This window comes from Uloborus diversus, chromosome 3, assembly GCF_026930045.1.
Source record: "Uloborus diversus isolate 005 chromosome 3, Udiv.v.3.1, whole genome shotgun sequence".
Lineage (NCBI taxonomy): Eukaryota > Metazoa > Arthropoda > Arachnida > Araneae > Uloboridae > Uloborus > Uloborus diversus.
The window spans coordinates 216,680,433-216,698,014 of NC_072733.1; the positions used below are offsets into that span (position 1 = coordinate 216,680,433).

The following is a 17,582-nucleotide window of genomic DNA, read 5'->3' on the forward strand; positions in this document are numbered from 1 at the left end:
TCAAAATGAATTATATTTTGACACATTTTTGCAACATCACCAGCAACACATTGTATCTTTAAATGGTTACTCATCTTAGTTCATAATATTAGCATGTATTTTTTGGAAAAAAAAACAGAATTTCTTCAAGAGTCTCCAAATATGGTTTGAAAATACTCAGGATGTTGACCTTGGTTTAACCTGCTGTAACTTATTTATAACTGAAGTGATCAAATTTTAGACAGGCATTTCAAAATATACAACTCTTTACCTTTAAAATGACACCTCATTTGTTTACAAATTTTAATTTTGAAAATTTGATCATCTGGTTGACTTTATCATGGAATTGCCCCACAGGGTTTGAAATAGGGTTCAATTTCTAGGGGGGAATGTCCCCCTTTACTTCAGATTCCAGGGGGGATTTTTTTTAATTTGAGGGAGAATTTTTATAAGTTCTGAAAATTTGTTTAGAATTTTTTTATAATTCATTTTTATTTCATTTTTCTATTTATTCATTTTTAAATTATAATATTTTTAGTGTAATAACAACCCCCGCGTGTTCAAATAATTATTCAGTAATTTTGCAATTTCATTTTTAATGAAATATTTTACAACTAAGTAACATACACATACGCTAAATTATTTTTTTAAATAGGCCATTTTCTGGATCTAATTATCGGAATGGGGTTCGGTCCCCATTGTTTAGAATAATATTTCCACTGCACAAGGCTTTTTTTCTAACGATCAAAAAGTTAAAGTAAAAAATTGCCCATACCTTTCGAAAATCGAAAACGGACTGTCGTTCCCAGCAGCTTTCGGATCGCATTTCGACCGGCGGATCGGAATCGGTTGATGTCGGCGGATCGGAATCGGTTGATGTCGGCGGATCGGAATTCGTTGATGCCAGCGAATCGGAATTTGTCGATTAAACTTGAATTGCTTTGAATTGACGGATGCTTTATTAAATTTTTTTCCATCTTTCCAAAATGAAAATGGATTTTGAATTTTTTTTTTTACCTTTTCCGCTTTCGGGGTTCGTTATCTAGTTTAAGGGGTCTGGCCCAGTGGCGTAGCTAGACCCGACTTTCGGGGGGGGTTACTTCTTTTACATATATATATATATATATATATATATATATATATATATATATATACAGGCGCGGATCCACGGGAGGGGAACTGGGGGAACGTTCCCCCTCCAAAATCCCAAGTGTACCTAAAAATTTTCAAAAGAGAGTACGGGAAAATAATTCCGTTTTTCAAAACTTGAACTATAAGAAAGGCGCCAGAAAAAGTAAGGAGAGAATTTCAAAAGCGGATCAAAAAAGAGGAACTGCTGGAATGTCCCCCCCCCCACACACACACTTTAGAACGTGAACTAAGGCACCAGGAAAAGCAATTAGGCAACAACAGAAACGGATCCATGGAGGGAACTGGGGGAACCTTCTCCTCCCCTCAAAACCCCCATATATACCTAAAAATTTTCACAATAAAGTAGAAAAAATCTTCTGTTTTATAGAACTTAAACTCGAGGAAAAGCTCCAGAAAATTCGATCAAACAATAGCAGAGGCGGATCCCTGGAAGGGAACTGGGGGAACGTTCCCCTTCCTCTAAATTCTCATGTGTACTTAAAAATTTTCACAATGTATTACAGCGAAGTTCTCCAATTATATAGAACTTTAGCTTGAAGAAAGGCGCAAGAAAAAGATAGGAGAGAATTGCAAAAGCAGATCTAAAGAGGAGAACTGGGGAATGTTCCCCTCTTCCCTGCATAAAAATAAATAAATAAATAAAGACAAAACCTGTTTAAACTGTTTTTTGCATTAATTTGGTGAAGGATTGATCATTATATTTAAAGCTACTGCAATTCAGTGGCGCTATTAGAGGTGGAGGCTGGAGGGGGGGGGGACACAGGGCGACAGGATCCGTGATCCCCCAGAAGGCCGAGTAGAATGTTTTTGTAAAACATTTCCTATAATTAAAGAGAACAATGCCTTTTTTAGTCGGTCTAAAAATAAGAAAGTCTTCATAATGTCGGAAGTCCGCTTCCTCTGCCAATACCTTTAAAGCGCGTCTCAAATCTTGTTTTCAGGACTTCAATTTTGAAAATTTTAAAGGGGAGAACTACCTAACACCTCGCATTCTAATAACATCGAGAATCGTTTAAAATTGCTTTTTTGGAGCTTCAATTTTTAAAAATTGCCAAACCCCTGACGTTACCAAATATGGTCTACAGTCATTTTTTTAAGATGTCGATAACGAAAAATTTCCGGACAAGGGTCCGAATGCTCCTGTAGAAAATCTGAACATTAAAAAATTAAGGTTTTGAAAAATTTAATGGGGAAAGTGTTTAAATCCTTTATCACAGAATATTGCTCAAAAACTTCGTTTTCTAGGACTTCAATTTCGAAACATTTTTTGGGAAAAGCCCCAGAACCGTACTGCTCGAAGTATTGTCAAAGTTAGTCTGTAACTGCGTTTTTGGAAATTCAATTTCAGAAAATTTAGCGGTGGGATTTTCGATTTAAATCTATTTTACAAAAAAACGGATGCAGCCTCCCAAAAAAATCCCATCTCTGACCCTATTGTCAATAAATATCGCCTATAATTGTGTTTTTAAAACTTTAATTTCCGCAGGCGGCCCCCAAACCTTTCTTTTTCGTAACATCACCAGAGGCCGTCTAAAACTGCGTCCTTAAGACTAGAATTTCAACTTTTTTTTTCAACAACCGCCCTATCAGATGGTGAAAATTTTAAAAGTGCACCCTCTATAAAACTTTTGTGGTTGAACCACTGGTGCAAATATTATTTCCTTTAAGCACATACAAATAGAAAAATGAACAAACTTTTTAAACTAATTATTTAAGAATTGTACTTTTAGAATTTGTAATGAATACATTTTTTTCATAAGAGGCATTAAGAAGCAGTAGATACGTTGTAAAACTCAATATTTATGGTTATATTTTAATGAGTAATTTCATATAACTCCCCCACCCCCCATAAACATACTTGCTAGAAAAGTTCCCCTCCCAAATCCATAGTCTGGATCCGCCCCTGTATATATATATATATATATATATATATATATATATATATATATATATATATATATATATATATATATATATATATATATATATATGATCGCTTGGAATTTTTTCCTTTTCTTCTTTTTTTTTTCTTTCTCTTCTCTCTTCTTTTTCTCTTTTTTTTTTTGAGACTAACGTTTCGGGGGGGGTTTTGTCCCCAAAACCCCCCCCTTAGCTACGCCCCTGCCAGAGGATATTTGGGTCCGTTAACGGACCCTTCACAAAAATCCGATCAACTAAAACGGACCTTTCACAAAATCCCGATCAAACAAAACGGACCTTTCACAAAATCCCGATCAAACAAAACAGACTCTTCACAAAATTCTGATAAACAAGATCGGATCTGTCACAAATTGTTTATTGAAAGAGCAAATCTGAAAGCAAAATAACGCATATTTCTGTGCATAAACCGATAATTTTTGGAACCTTTTTTAAAGTCAAATTAGAGGAATTAGCTAATACAAAATCGGCAGTCTTGCGATGCTCCTGCAAGAGATAAATAATTGCTACTGCCAAATAAATATAATGGCTGTTTGTTTTATCACAGCTAATTAGCGGCGGTGTTGTAAACTTTTCTGAAAAGGTATTGGTTAGCACTTTTCTCCGCTCATGATTTAATAAACAATAATAATATATATCTGCGAAATGAACTTAGAACTGCAAAGGAATAGTAAGGATGAGGAAAAAATATGATCGCTTCAGATAGGGTTACCAACTTCAAAATTATCACCACTTAGCGTCTGGCGTTGAACCTTTATAATGACTTGATTAGGAAATATTCTCATCATTTTGCCAGCTTGTCAATATTTGCGTTTTTATGGTGCGGTGCGATGTTTAATTGTTATTTTGGGAGAAAATTATATGGGTTTTGATTTTTCGATGCTAACAAGGATGATTAACTTTAAATAAACTCTTTTAATTACCGTTTTTTTTCTTTAGATGTCTACATTTTGAAAAATGCAATCTTTTAACATCCGATATGAGAATCATATTTTGTTCTTTTTTCAAGCTAACTTCGCTTTATTAGCATTCAAATAAATGAAAAGTCTCTTTATTTCTCTTAGAACTCTCATTTCAAGTTTTTAAAGCAAAATTCCATTTTCTGTTATGAGTCAAAAATTAAAATGCTGAATAGATGGTTTATTTTATTTTATTTTTTGGGTCAACTGTGTCCACAGATATTAATGATATGTTTATCATAGGACTCTAAAATGCAATTTTAAAATAATTTTATCAAAAACATTTCTTTTACAAGCCGTTTTTATACTTTTGATGCCTTCACTTTGAGAATTGCGATCTCTTTGCATCCGCTATGGGAATCCGATTTTACGAAATTTTGATGATTATTACGCTTTGTTAAGAGGTAAAGAATTGAAATATCTTTTTATTTTTGTTAAAATCACGGAATTTATAAGTTTTAAACGGAATTCTTTGCTTTTTAAGAATGTCTTGGGTCAAAAAGTTGAATGCTGAACCCTATTCTGAATTTTATTTTATTTATTCATATTTTTGATACAATTATTTTAAGTACTGTACAGAAATATATCTAGTATAATTTAACATAATGAATGTAGAATGGTAGATAAATATTGATACTTGAAGCAGCGATGCCCCCCCCCCCCCGCCAAATATCAGAAAAAAAAATCCAGAATGATTTTATCGACGTAGAAGAGGAAAACACTCAACTTTAAGTTTAATTGATGTCGTTTGTGCCATCTCTAAATTCTAAAATTTTGTTTTGACAAAAATTTTTTTTCCACAAAATTAATTCATTTTTCACAAAATTATTTGATTTTTCACAAAAAACGGACCCTGCGAAAAATCCTGGACAGACCCCTGAAGACTTTGCAGAGGGGAAATCCCGCATGGACCTTTGGATTGCGCGGGATTTACCGATTTTTGTAATCCCGCGCTCTATTTCAAACCCTGGCCCCCTCATCGAACAAGTTGAGGTTTTTTCATAGACTAGTAGTAATGTGTAAGAACTGCATATGTGTGTATTTTATTTCCCAATAATTAACAATGTGATATCTATTACGTCTAACATACCTAACTTTCTCATATTTTGTGTAATATATTAAGTAATATACAAATGTAATGGTGGCTAAGGGTGCTGTTTTATGTCTAGGAGGCACAAATTATGATAAAAATCTATTTATATTGCCGTAAGTTTTATGCGCTCTAAGTAGAAAAATATATACAGAATCCTATTTCGCAGAAATTCAGTTATTGCGGTCAAGTCTGGAACGAATTAACCGCGATATACGAGGGTTGACTGTAGCTCTAAATAAATCTGATAAGTTTAAATGAATTACAATATTGAGGCATTTAGAAGCAAAGGGATGTAAGTGGACATTTTTAAGTTTCGAGGAAAATGCGGATAAAGATTACGTCCTAGGCAGACATTCATTGAATGTTTTTTCCTAAATCACGCTGTATAGCAGCACCTACCAGGGCTACAAGTACTATCTCTTGCCCTAAGGCAGAGGAGAGGTTCACCAACCATTTGTACTGGTTATCTCCAAATTTTTAATTTTGCCACTTGCCTCCCTTTGCTTCTCACTGCCACAATTGAGAAAATAGCTATTTTCAGTAAGTTACCGCCCTATAGTCATAGAAATACATGAAATACCCCGCCAGCTCAGTCAATTCCAGCCGAGGACTGCAGTTTCGTGCTTATTACCACTCATCAGCCCGGCATAGGACTAACTGAACTGGAGGTGGAAAACCTCTTAAGGAAGCCAAGAGTGCCAAACAAACTGGTAGCTAATATAAAATTAGCACTGACCAGATGAGCAACCGAAACAATGGTTCGGTTCCACTCGAATATTGCAGGCAAGGCAGGTATATTCAGTAAGTTACCACCCTATAGCCAGGGCTAAAGCAGAAATACATGAAATACACCGCCAGCTCAGTCAATTCCAGCCGAGGACTGCAGTTTCGTGCTTATTCGCACGAAATGTTAGCTACCAGTTTGTTTGGCACTCTTGGCTTCCTTAAGAGGTTTTCCACCTCCAGCTCAGTTAGTCCTATGCCGGGCTGATGAGTGCTAATAAGCACGAAACTGCAGTCCTCGGCTGGAATTGACTGAGCTGGCGGTGTATTTCATGAAAATAGCTATTGTTTAACAGAAAATTGATTTTTCATCCTAGGTAAAGTATTAAAATATTAAAGTAACAGAAATGGTGAGATCTAGAAAAGAAAATAGAAAGTTCCCTGCTGTTGATGGTCTGTTGTTGAAACCAGCAGCAGAAAATGTTATCTATATATATAATAAAATAAGATGTTAGTGTGTGTGTGTGTGTGTGTGGCGCGCTTCCCGGGAAAACGGTAAGGCCTAGAAAGATGAAATTTGGTATACAGGTGCTGTTTTTGCCGAAGATGTGCACCTCGGGCTTCGATTTTTGATATTTTAATTAAAAAAAAGTTATATAATGTTTTATGTGTTTTTTTGCACTTTTTAGTACGTTTTACCTCACAAACCCCGAACCAATCGCACCACACAAATATTTTTTGTACTGTTGTGTAGGAAGTTTAATTTTAAATATGATGAATGAAAAAAATTTGAAGACAGAGCAATTTTTGTATTTTTTACGAATTTTTGAAAAAACCTTTAATTTGCAGTTTTTCCCGGGTTTTATTTTTTTCTAATATCATCCTGCGAGAAGTATCAAAGCCTTATTTCTAAAATTTAAGTTGGTAATAGTAAAAACATTTCGCCCTCTTCAGAAGAAAAAAGTTCTTAAGAATAAGCAATAGTTTTTTTTTTACAATATTTTTAAGCTGAACACGTCTTTCCACGAATCGGTCGAAAAAAGGTTCTTCATTCCTTTATGCCTCTGACGTCATTACTTGGATTTCGATTCGATATTTACGACGTAATCTTAATTGCAAACAATGTTAATTTTTTTTTTTTTACTATATAGCTTACTTCTACATTTTATGTCGTGATGACCACGTGTTTTCCGGCAGCGCTTGCTTTTTTTCTTTCCTTTTTTTGTTTTATTTAGGGATAGCATTTATTTCTTTTTCCACCCCCCCCTACCCCCAAGCTAGACGTTTTGCTGTATCTATAAAACGAAACGTTTCATAGTTGTGCGCATTTAATTCAATTAAAACAGCGAGATTTTCTTTTCTTTGTCAAACGCTACTTTTTGCACACTACGGGGAATTTTGGAGATAACTTTTTTTTTGCTCAACTTAAATAAAAAAAGCGGTTTTTTGAGTGATCTTTGCTTTTATTATGAAATGGGCGGAGAGGTTAAAATAAATAGAGGTGGATCGTAAAGGTAGATAGCCACCAAAGGCGGCAATCTTGGCATAAAAATGTGAATGGCACAAAAAAGATAGAAATGGATTGATTAATACTGCTGCCAAATTTATTTAAACAGCCGCCGAAGGCGGCGAACGCTAAGTAAAAAGGTAAAGTTAGCCAAACAGCCGCCGTAAGTGGCTGCTTGCATAAAAGGCGAATGGCGTAAGAAGGCGAACCAGCTGGTCGCCGCAGGCGGCTAGTTAGTAATAAGATTTCAGCTATTTAAGATTATTGCTGGTGTTCCACCTAGTGGGGCAGGTTGGGACGTTGTAATAACTTTTTAATTTTTTTATGGTAACAGGTGTGAGAGTGGTCGGGGAGCAAAAAGGAGGAAATCTAAAAAAAATTTGTGAAAGGGATGACATCCAAAACTGCATCAAAATAGAACCTGGAAGCCGTGATATTCAAAAATTCATCACAAAATGGCTAATTTACCAGTTTTAAAGGCAATACGCATTTAATTAAGTATAAGTAATAATTTTGTACAATTTGCTGCATTGCACCATTTTTTGCAAGAGTATTTAATCCTAATTAAATCTAAATTTTGTAAAAGAGGCAACAATTTCTAACCCCTGAGCCCTTGAACAAAGGGTTGGGGGAGTCAGAGTCATCTTGGCTGCATCACACAATAATGTCAACTTTTTATGTTTTTTAGAAAAAATAAATTTTTTTCATTAAAAACATATAAATTTATAGTTTTAAACGAGTGAGTACATAGATTTTAAAATTAGGTCTGTTTGTAAAGTAAAAATTTACAACAGAGAGAAAAATCTAAAATTTCTTTATGTGGTAGAACATACTTTTCATAGTAAGAATTGAAAATAAATAAATATGTATGTACATAAACAATCGGTTATCTTTTTCCTTGCATTGGAACCCAAAATTTGTTTTTAAAACTTCCTAATACGATTTCAGAATCAAAAGAACTTGCAGCTGCCTCATGAAATCACAAAACCTATAACAGGCTGTAAAGCCTAAACCGTTTGAGATTCACAATAAATATATTTTACACTTTCTTAAATACACAAAAAAAGTAATCATGCCAAGTTTCAATAAAATTCGAGGCTGTGGGTGTTAAGCCATTTTTTGATTAACTTTTGCATTTTTTCTAAAATAAAGTAATAAAAATATTATTGAAAATGATGAATAAAATAGGCAGATATAAGGTAGCATATAGTAAAAAAACACTCAACATTAAAAATAATTGAAATACTTGCAGGATGCAAAAAGATTGAAATCTCAAACGAGGCATGCAACTTTCGGCGCAGCACGTGTCTGACGTCGTTGGCATGATTCCAAAACATATGTTTTCGGCAGATATCACGGAGGAGGAAGATTCGAGAGGAAAAATAAAAAAATTAAGAAATCGGGGACCGAAAATTTTAAAAAATCGTATTTTTTAGAAAAATAAGGCTTGAAAGAAGCAAAAAAAGCAGGAAAGGTTTAAAAAGCCAACAGAAAAAGCTGGAAAAATCTCATCCCTGTGATAATTTCATTTGATGAATTGATGGAGTAAAATAAATTTTTATTGAAACAAAAATATCTGAATTGTATGTTCCGCTAAGTTTGGTGAAAATTGGTTTGAAAATAAAATTTCTAAAAATCATTTTCTAAAAAGTGTCCCAAGGTGCCCTCCACCTTCCCCTACCCTTTTGATTAAAACTGTTTTGAAATCGAAAATCTAGCTTAGTTATTTAAATGTCGATACAGATGAATCTTTGATGAGCACTGAACTTTAATGTCTTGTGCGTTAACCATTTTACCAGTTATCTCTATGTAGGACATCATCTTTATCCAGTTATTTTTTTTTTTCATCAACCAATCAACAATTTGAATAATTTCCTCTGTTATTACGTTCACTGACTTATGTTCTTGCCACTCTTCACTGTTCGATGGTATTTCATTAATAAATAGTAACTGGATTACTTTGTAAAAAGTCCAAACTTTCCGCTTTTGAAAACTGCCCATTCAAAAAAAAAAAAAATATCACGTTAAAAAAAATTTTGAAGACTTTTTTTGTTCTTCGGTTTTTAATTTAGCATGTTTCCTTTATTTTAAATCATTCAGCCTTTTTTGCTCGTCATTCATTTTCCTTTGCCTCCGAGACTTAATATTAACAGAAAACAGTTTTTCAATATTAATAATGTAAAAAAGAAAAACGCCAATCACTCAAGAAACCAGCACTGAATAAACTTTAGAAAAGCACTTAATACCTCAAAGTACAAACTCCAATCTTGTTGCGACTTCCGGATAAACGCAACGACACTTTCTGAAATCAAAACCCGCTTTTCGTCTCCACTTACAATTTTATGCTGATCAATTACAATGATTGAAAAACATTTGATTTTACTAAAATGTGTGAAAGTAATCATAGTTAAATTACAAGAAAAAATTGTCTGCGTGAAAAATGAAAGAATGCTAATATTTTACATTCAAGGATAAAAAACTCATTGAAAAAATGCTTGGTTTGCAAAATCTGCCGCCCCTGAAACTTTTGCTACCGTAGACAGCTGCCTATTGGGAAATAGGACCCCGTGAATAGGGCTCAAAATGCAGGTTACTATTATCCCATTTTGAAGTTATAAAATAAAAAAAATCACTACAGCTTTAAGGTTGGGAAGAAAAATGTTTTATAAAAGTTAAGGCATTAGCTTTTTTTTTTCTCTTACAAGTGATAATAATGAACATTTTCTTTCTAATAGGTAAAAATTTTAGGAAACTCAAAGGAAAATGAATACACTTTTAATACATTTTGTCGGAAATAAAGTTCAGAAAGATGAGGAATGAAATTAAAATGTTTTGACCATGTTGGATTTCTGCAGAAGTTTACTTTGTTTCAAACTAAAAAATCGAGATTTTATCCTTTTCAAATGAAATTCAGACAAATAGAATGCATGAAGAGGACAATCTTCTGTACTCATCAATCATCATAGCTTTTAATAAGCAAGAGAATAATAATAATAATAATAGCGTCGCTTCTTTGATCAAAGTGAAAACAAACCAAAGAGGTACAAGACGCACAAAAAAACCACATCCGCTCCTTAGGCAAACGAACAAAGCGTCTGAGAAAACTTTCAAATTAAAAAATCCTGTTTGAAATTAAAATAAAAAAAAAATGCTTACTGTGAACACCAACTGAAAATTTCGATCGACGAGGGCAGGATATTGCTTTTTAAGCGACGCAAGCAACTTTCACCATTTACTTCAGCGATTCAACAATCTTCTAGCGTTCAATGGCTCCCAGTGGCAAACTCTTCGGAGTCGTATAACTAGTTATATTACATCCAATGCAAAGAAAGAGAATCGAAACAAGCCGAATATGCTGACTTTGTTGAAATCTTGCAATTCTTAACGAAGCAGAATCTTTTTCTCAGTGAAAAAGAATATTAACTAAAATCTGGAAATTTAAAAGCGTATTAAATTCTTTTGTTAGCGAGTTCACTGCACCTAAACCGATGACGAGAAGTTAGCAAGGAGAAAAAGTTAGTCATCTAAACTATATTATATTAAACAGAATAGAGTGGAGCAGTAAGGAAAGGTTTTTGCTGTCAGCTCCTCCCGTCCAATACGTAAGAAATGGTCACAGAGGAAAATTTATTTTCCTAACAACAATCTGACGAACCACCGTTATTAACGCATAAATCATACATTAAATAGAGAAAATTAAGTATATACGTTATTAAATAATATTTTTCGCCGCTAGAGGGCGCTACAGTTGCTGGGGAGTGATTTTGCTGCTCCTGAGATAAGTGATTTTTTACTGTAATTGTTTATTTTACTACTTTAGTTTCAGTATTTTTATTGTATTTTATCATATAATTAAGTATTCTTGTGCTTTTAAGTCTTATTTTTGATTTACTTGCTTTCTTAAAGTGTTTTTCTATTCTGTGTAGCTAAGCCTAAATTGTGCTGATTTCTTGTTAAGCCTGACTGCTCTGTTTAGGGTGTAACTTGTTTATTTTAATTTACTGCTTGTCTTAGGATTTAGTAATATTTGTATCTTTTACTTCCAATGCTTTCTAATTCTAATAATTAGCATTATTTCTCCAATTTTGTATTTTTGTATTGACTTTTTAAGTGTACCATTTTGAGCTAGAATGGGAATTATATGCATAATGAAGGAGGTTAAAAGTGGTAAAGGGGACAAGTGGATTTCTTGTGACCTATGTCAGATGTTCTGCTTGTTTAAGGGGAAGGATGAGTCTGAGAAGGATTTCATTTGCACAAATTGTGTTGAACTCTCAGAAATCAGGGTTAGGATGCTTACTTTGGAGGGTGAGTTAGCATTAGGCTGTAGGCGTGTAGATGGGGTAAACACTCCAGAGGGAAAGGGGGAAGTTAGCAAAAAGGAGGTTGGCATTAGCTGTGTGTTAGATAGTGGGAATATTCCAGAATTAAAGGAGGAAGTTAGTAAAAAGGATGTGGGAATTAGCTGTGTGTTAGATAGTGGGAAAATTCCAGAGGTAAAGGGGAAAGTTATTGCTGAGGCGACTAACTGGGAAACAAAGGGTATAATTTTGGGAGATTCAATGGTGCGTGAGGTGGGAAACTCAATAGGCAGAGTTAGACGTAAGGTGGCTAGATGTTGTTTGCCAGGGGCTCGGGTGAGAGATGTAAATAGGGTTGCTGAAAAGAAGGGGGTATTTAATAAAGAGGATGTAGTTACTTTGTGGGTGGGAACTAACGATGTAGGCCATAGTAACAATGATGAGTTTACAAAGGAATGGGATTCCCTGTTGGACAAAGCAACCAACTGTTCGGCAAATGTCCAAGTGGTTGGTTTGCTTCCCAGGTATGGAGTGCATAGGAGTTGGTTAAACCAACGGGCTAGGTGTATGAACCTGGTACTCAAGGAAATTTGCGTTAAGCGTAGTATCAGGTTTATTGATGTGTGGAGTAGATGTAAACGAGATTGGATTGCTAGGGATGGCCTACATCTGAGCTCTACAGGGGTCAAAATGGTTAGTGGTTTGGTTTTAGAGGCTTCAGAATCAAAAAACTAAGTTGGAATGGGGGGCATGGTTTAAGGAGCAGAATTCGAAAGGGTACTAACTATCGGGATTTTAGTAGAAACGGAAATAGGGTGGCTAATAAGAGAAAAGATTTTAACACTTGGGATTCAAACAATCGTGCAGCATTAAATAAAAGTAAGATGGGCTTACTTAAGGTTTTTTATACAAATGCTCGTAGTATTAGGAACAAGATGGAAGAATTGAAAAGCATAATTATAGACGAGAGGTTGGATATTATTGGAGTTACCGAGACATGGGCTACAGAAAGTGATGATGATTTATTATCTATTGCTGGGTATAATTTGTTTAGACAAGATAGAGTAGGTAAAAGAGGTGGTGGGGTTTTATTTTATGTCAGAGACACTTTAATTTGCAATGAATTGGTAATTAATGATAAACCTAATGAGATTGATATGATTTGGATGGAGTTGATTAGTAATAAGGGCAAAAAACTACGTTTGGGGAATATTTATAGGCCACCCAACTTAAGCCAGGGTCAAGACAAACAGATGTTTAGTATTATTAGTGACATTTCTAGCAAGGGGTCAGTCATCATAATGGGAGATTTTAATTTTCCAGGAATTGATTGGAATAATTTTTACCATAGTAATAGCAGAGAAGAGGATTTTTTGAAAGTAATTGGTGACTGTTTCTTAGATCAAATTGTAACTCAGGGTACTCGACAGGACGCGATTTTAGATCTAGTTTTCTGCGACATGGAAGGCTCTGTTCAGGGGTTATGTGTAGGGGAACACATTGGAGATAGTGACCACAACAGTATTAGGTTTGGGATTAAATTTGATATGCACAAAGTAGAGAATTTTAGGTTTGTGCCCAATTTCAGAAATACTGACTTTGTGGCACTTCGGCAGAGTTTGAAAGCAGTTTTTTCTTCTGGATTGGACAATAGTGATGTGAATCTTCAGTGGGCAGAGTTTAAGGAAAATCTAGCGAATACGGTTAGGGATCATGTTCCTTTTAGGAGAAAGGGTGTCAACACTAAAATTTGGCCAATGTGGTTCTCCAGGGAAACTAAAGACGATCTAAATTACAAGCAAGCTGCTTTTCATAGGTTTAGAGAAACAGGTCACAGTGCAGATAGGCTCCAATATTGTAAGGCAAGGCGTAAATTTAAGTATTTGGTACGGATTCAGAAAAGAGAGTTGGAGCAAAGACTGGCAGATAACATAAACAGGAATCCCAAGAGGTTTTTTGCATACGCTAATTCGGGGAAAGTTCGAAATAGTCATATTGGGCCACTGGTTGATGAGCACGGAATTTTAATTCAGGACGATAGTGATATTGCTAATGTTCTTAATAACTTTTTTTCGAGTGTTTTTAACGATAACTGTATCTCAACAGTTGACACCAACAAGACACAAGCTATAGTACAGCTTGAGGACTTTGTATTTTCCAGGGATGACGTTTTACTTCATTTGAAAAAAATTAAAGAGACTAAGGCTCCGGGGCCAGATAATATTTATCCGAAAATTTTAGTTGAATGTGCAGAGGAATTAGCAGATGTAATCGCAAACATTTTCAATGCTTCTTATAATTCGGGGACAGTGCCAGAGGACTGGAAGCTGGCTAACATTACACCGCTCTTCAAGAAAGGGTCTAAAGGGAGTGCGGGAAATTATAGACCTGTGAGTCTAACTTCGGTGGTTTGCAAAATTTTTGAAACATTGATGAAAATTAAGATAGTGAATTTTCTAGAAACTAATAATCTATTGACTAGTTTTCAGTACGGTTTTAGGAAAGGTAAATCTTGTGCAACTAATTTATTACATTTCTATGACAAAGTTACCATGGCTTTGGACAATAAGAAGCCTGTAGATGTTGTTTACATTGATTTTCAAAAAGCTTTTGATAAGGTACCGCATGTTGCTCTACTTAGCAAATTAGCTGATATAGGAATAGGAGGGAAAACTTTCATTTGGGTAAAAAATTGGCTGACCGGAAGGAAACAAAGAGTAGTTGTAAGGGGAAATTATTCTAATTGGAGTGAGGTCTTAAGCGGGGTTCCTCAAGGATCAGTGTTAAGGCCTGTTTTGTTCATTGTCTTTATGAACGATATTCACAAAAATATTTCTGGGAACATGAACTGTTTTGCTGATGATGTCAAAGTTATGGGGACTGTAGAAAATGAAGAACAGGCAAATCAGCTGCAAGAGGATCTAGATCATATTACGGAGTGGGCTGATAAATGGGGTATGGCTGTTAATGTTGGGAAATGTCAAGTGCTACATTTAGGGCATGGAAATAAGTGTACAAGTTATTATTTGCAAGGTTCAGTCATTAGTCAGGCAGACAAAGTTACTGATCTGGGGGTCCTAATAAGTCAGGATTTAAAGTTTAGCCAACAGTGCAGCATTGCTAGCAACAAAGCCAATAAGATGCTTGGGTTTATCATTAGATCTATTTCAAATAAATCTAAAGAAGTTCTTCTGCCCTTATATAGAAGTTTGGTAAGACCCCATTTGGAGTATGCTGTTCAGTTTTGGTCTCCTTATCTTAAGAAAGACATTAATGTATTGGAAAGGGTTCAAAGGTGGGCTACAAGGCTAATAAGTGGACTTTCCCACTTAGATTATGATTCCAGGCTTAGAAGGCTAAAAATGTACAGTCTTGAGCAAAGAAGAGACCGAGGGGACATGATTCAGCTGTTTAAATTTATTAAAACGAAAGATGTTACGGGGCTAAAGTTTAGCACTGAAAACAGGACAAGGGGTCATTGTTTTAAGCTATTTAAATCTCAGGCTAACATGGATATTAGGAAAAATTATTATTTTAGCAGGGTAGTGGAACCTTGGAATAGCTTACCGGAAGAGGTGGTAATGAGCAAAGGAGTAGACAGTTTTAAGAGGGCCATTGATCTTCACTGGGGATTGTAAATTGACTAGGACCAGTCTAGCTGGGCCCAGAGCCTGTTGCTGGTCGTCACTTTTGTATTTGTATTTGTATTTTTGCCGTCTAAAAGCTGCCTTCTTGATTTTTAAAAAGTAAATCAACTGTCGCTACCGGCGTTGCGCTATTTGTATTTCTGGCTTTGGCAGCAATAGGTGCTGCTAGGCATTCGCTCTTTCAATAAGAGATTTTAAAAATTTGAACCATAACTTCTTCTGAATATTCGTAATTTTAACATTATTTATGTTGTTTACCAGATTAGTTGCATTTGACAAGTTCAACCGGTAACTAACCGCAGCTGGTAAATTAGACAAAAATGTATGAATGTTAAAGGTTAAGGAGAATGTAATGTGTCGTATAAACATTACAATTAAGAGTCCAGAATTAAAAAAAAAGGTGTGCAGCGTTAATAAACGCACTTAGAAGACGTTTTATAGATTATCTATAACTGTTCTTGGAAACGTTACCTAGCGCTATGGATATCGCCCATTATTGATCTAATTCCACCATTTTTCATCCATTGTAGTCGTCTTTTCGATGTGTACAAGACGACTTTCGACTGTTCTGAGGGGACATTTCGACGAATGAGGGACGGTTTTTAGATCAGTTAGAGACGAGTGTTTGGATCAGATTCGACGACTTTTCAACGTCTATTCCACCAGTTTGTGTTGTGTGGGATAATAAGTTTGACACTCCAAAACACACATTGTGTTTACCTGTCAGAGCGCTTTGTTGGCTGCGCCATAAGCGTCATCTAGTGGCTAAGTTCCCTGTCCCTGTCCCCTGTGAAAAGAACAGGCTCCTCAACAACAGCAGATGGGCCGTGGTAGCCCGATCGGTAGAGTGTCGGATTCGGGGCCGGAGGGTTCTGAGTTCGAACCTCGATGATTGAAGACCCACCGTCGTCATTAAAGGGGACTGGGCGACGTTAAATAGGCTCGTGGTCTCAATGTCCTCCAAGTGAAACAATACCTCTGATGGTGCTAGCACCAGGTGGCTATTAACTCCTGGTCTAGTTCTAAATTCTCATTAACTGTTCGATCCGGTGATGGTGCTGCCATCTATCGGTACATAAAATAATGGAGGCAAGGCACTTAGTATGCAGTCCTCGACATAAATACAGTTGTAGTCAGTTGTGACTCTGAATAGGAATAGGAACAACAAGCAGATAGCTTCGCCGCCTTCGCGTAAGTCGAAACGAAATTTCGCGTTGTGAAAACAGGTATGTATAAAATTTTTTATAAACATACCTAATAATTTTAGACATTTGTTAACACCACCTCAAACTGTTTTAAACCATTCCTGAACCATACATCACCGTTTCTTACATAAAGAACTGAAATTTTATTTATTTTTAAAAAAGCTGTTTTAATCAACTTAAAACACTGTTACGATGTACAAAATCAGTGATCAACGAAAAAAAAGAGACATAAAATAAACCAGTTTAGAACGTACAGTATGTAGTAATAATAAAATGATGTACAATAATAATACTGTGTGCTGTAGTTCCAGTAATGATATGTGTAATTTTTAAAAATGAAGATGTTGATATCAAATCGTTATTCTAATACTATATTTTTAAACACAGTTGCTTCGCTAGTTCTTTTATAACGCTTCCATCTATGGCAACAACCCTCTTCCTGGTTTCTCAATTTCTTAAGAGGAGCAGCTTCCATTTTCACAATTTTTGCATTTTGCTACTCCGCGAACTTTTACGGATTTCATTTTCTTGACTTTTAATTGTACGTATGGAAGATTCACTCACACCTAATTGTTGTGTTATCTTCGACGCATTTTTTAGTTGTTCAAGCACATTGAGAACCTTTTAGCTTTAATCGTCAGAAACTTTCTCTTTTTCTTTCTGTCTTCACAAACTTTATATACAAATACAAATACAAAAGTGAAGACCAGCAACAGGCTCTGGGCCCAGCTAGACTGGTCCTAGTCCATTTACAATCCCCAGTGAAGATCAATGGCCCTCTTAAAACTATCTACTCCCTTGCTCATGACCACCTCTTCTGGTAAACTGTTCCAAGGTTCCACTACCCTGCTAAAATAATAATTTTTCCTAACATCCATGTTAGCCTGAGATTTAAATAGCTTAAAACAATGACCCCTTGTCCTGTTTTCAGTGCTAAACTTCAGCCCCGTAAGATCTTTCATTTTAATAAATTTAAACAGCTGAATCATGTCCCCTCGGTCTCTTCTTTGCTCAAGACTGAACATTTTAAGCCTTCTAAGCCTGGAATCATAATCTAAGTGGGAAAGTCCACTTATTA

The 17,582-nt window shown here is 35.3% G+C and overlaps 1 protein-coding gene and 1 long non-coding RNA gene across 2 annotated transcripts in view; one reads left to right on the top strand and one right to left on the bottom strand.

Annotated features, from left to right (window-relative positions):
* LOC129219430 (ankyrin repeat domain-containing protein 53-like) overlaps positions 1-10,871 on the bottom strand; it is a 34,325-nt gene extending 23,454 nt beyond the window's left edge. The window contains exon 1 of the mRNA XM_054853829.1: positions 10,508-10,871. The gene's annotated coding sequence lies outside the window, so the exon portion shown is untranslated. The remainder of the gene's footprint in view (positions 1-10,507) is intronic.
* Positions 10,872-15,449: 4,578 nt separating this feature from the next.
* The window catches only part of LOC129219432 (uncharacterized), a 38,527-nt gene continuing 36,394 nt past the window's right edge, over positions 15,450-17,582 (top strand). Inside the window, exon 1 of the long non-coding RNA XR_008580415.1 lies at positions 15,450-15,587. This is a non-coding gene — a long non-coding RNA (uncharacterized LOC129219432). The remainder of the gene's footprint in view (positions 15,588-17,582) is intronic.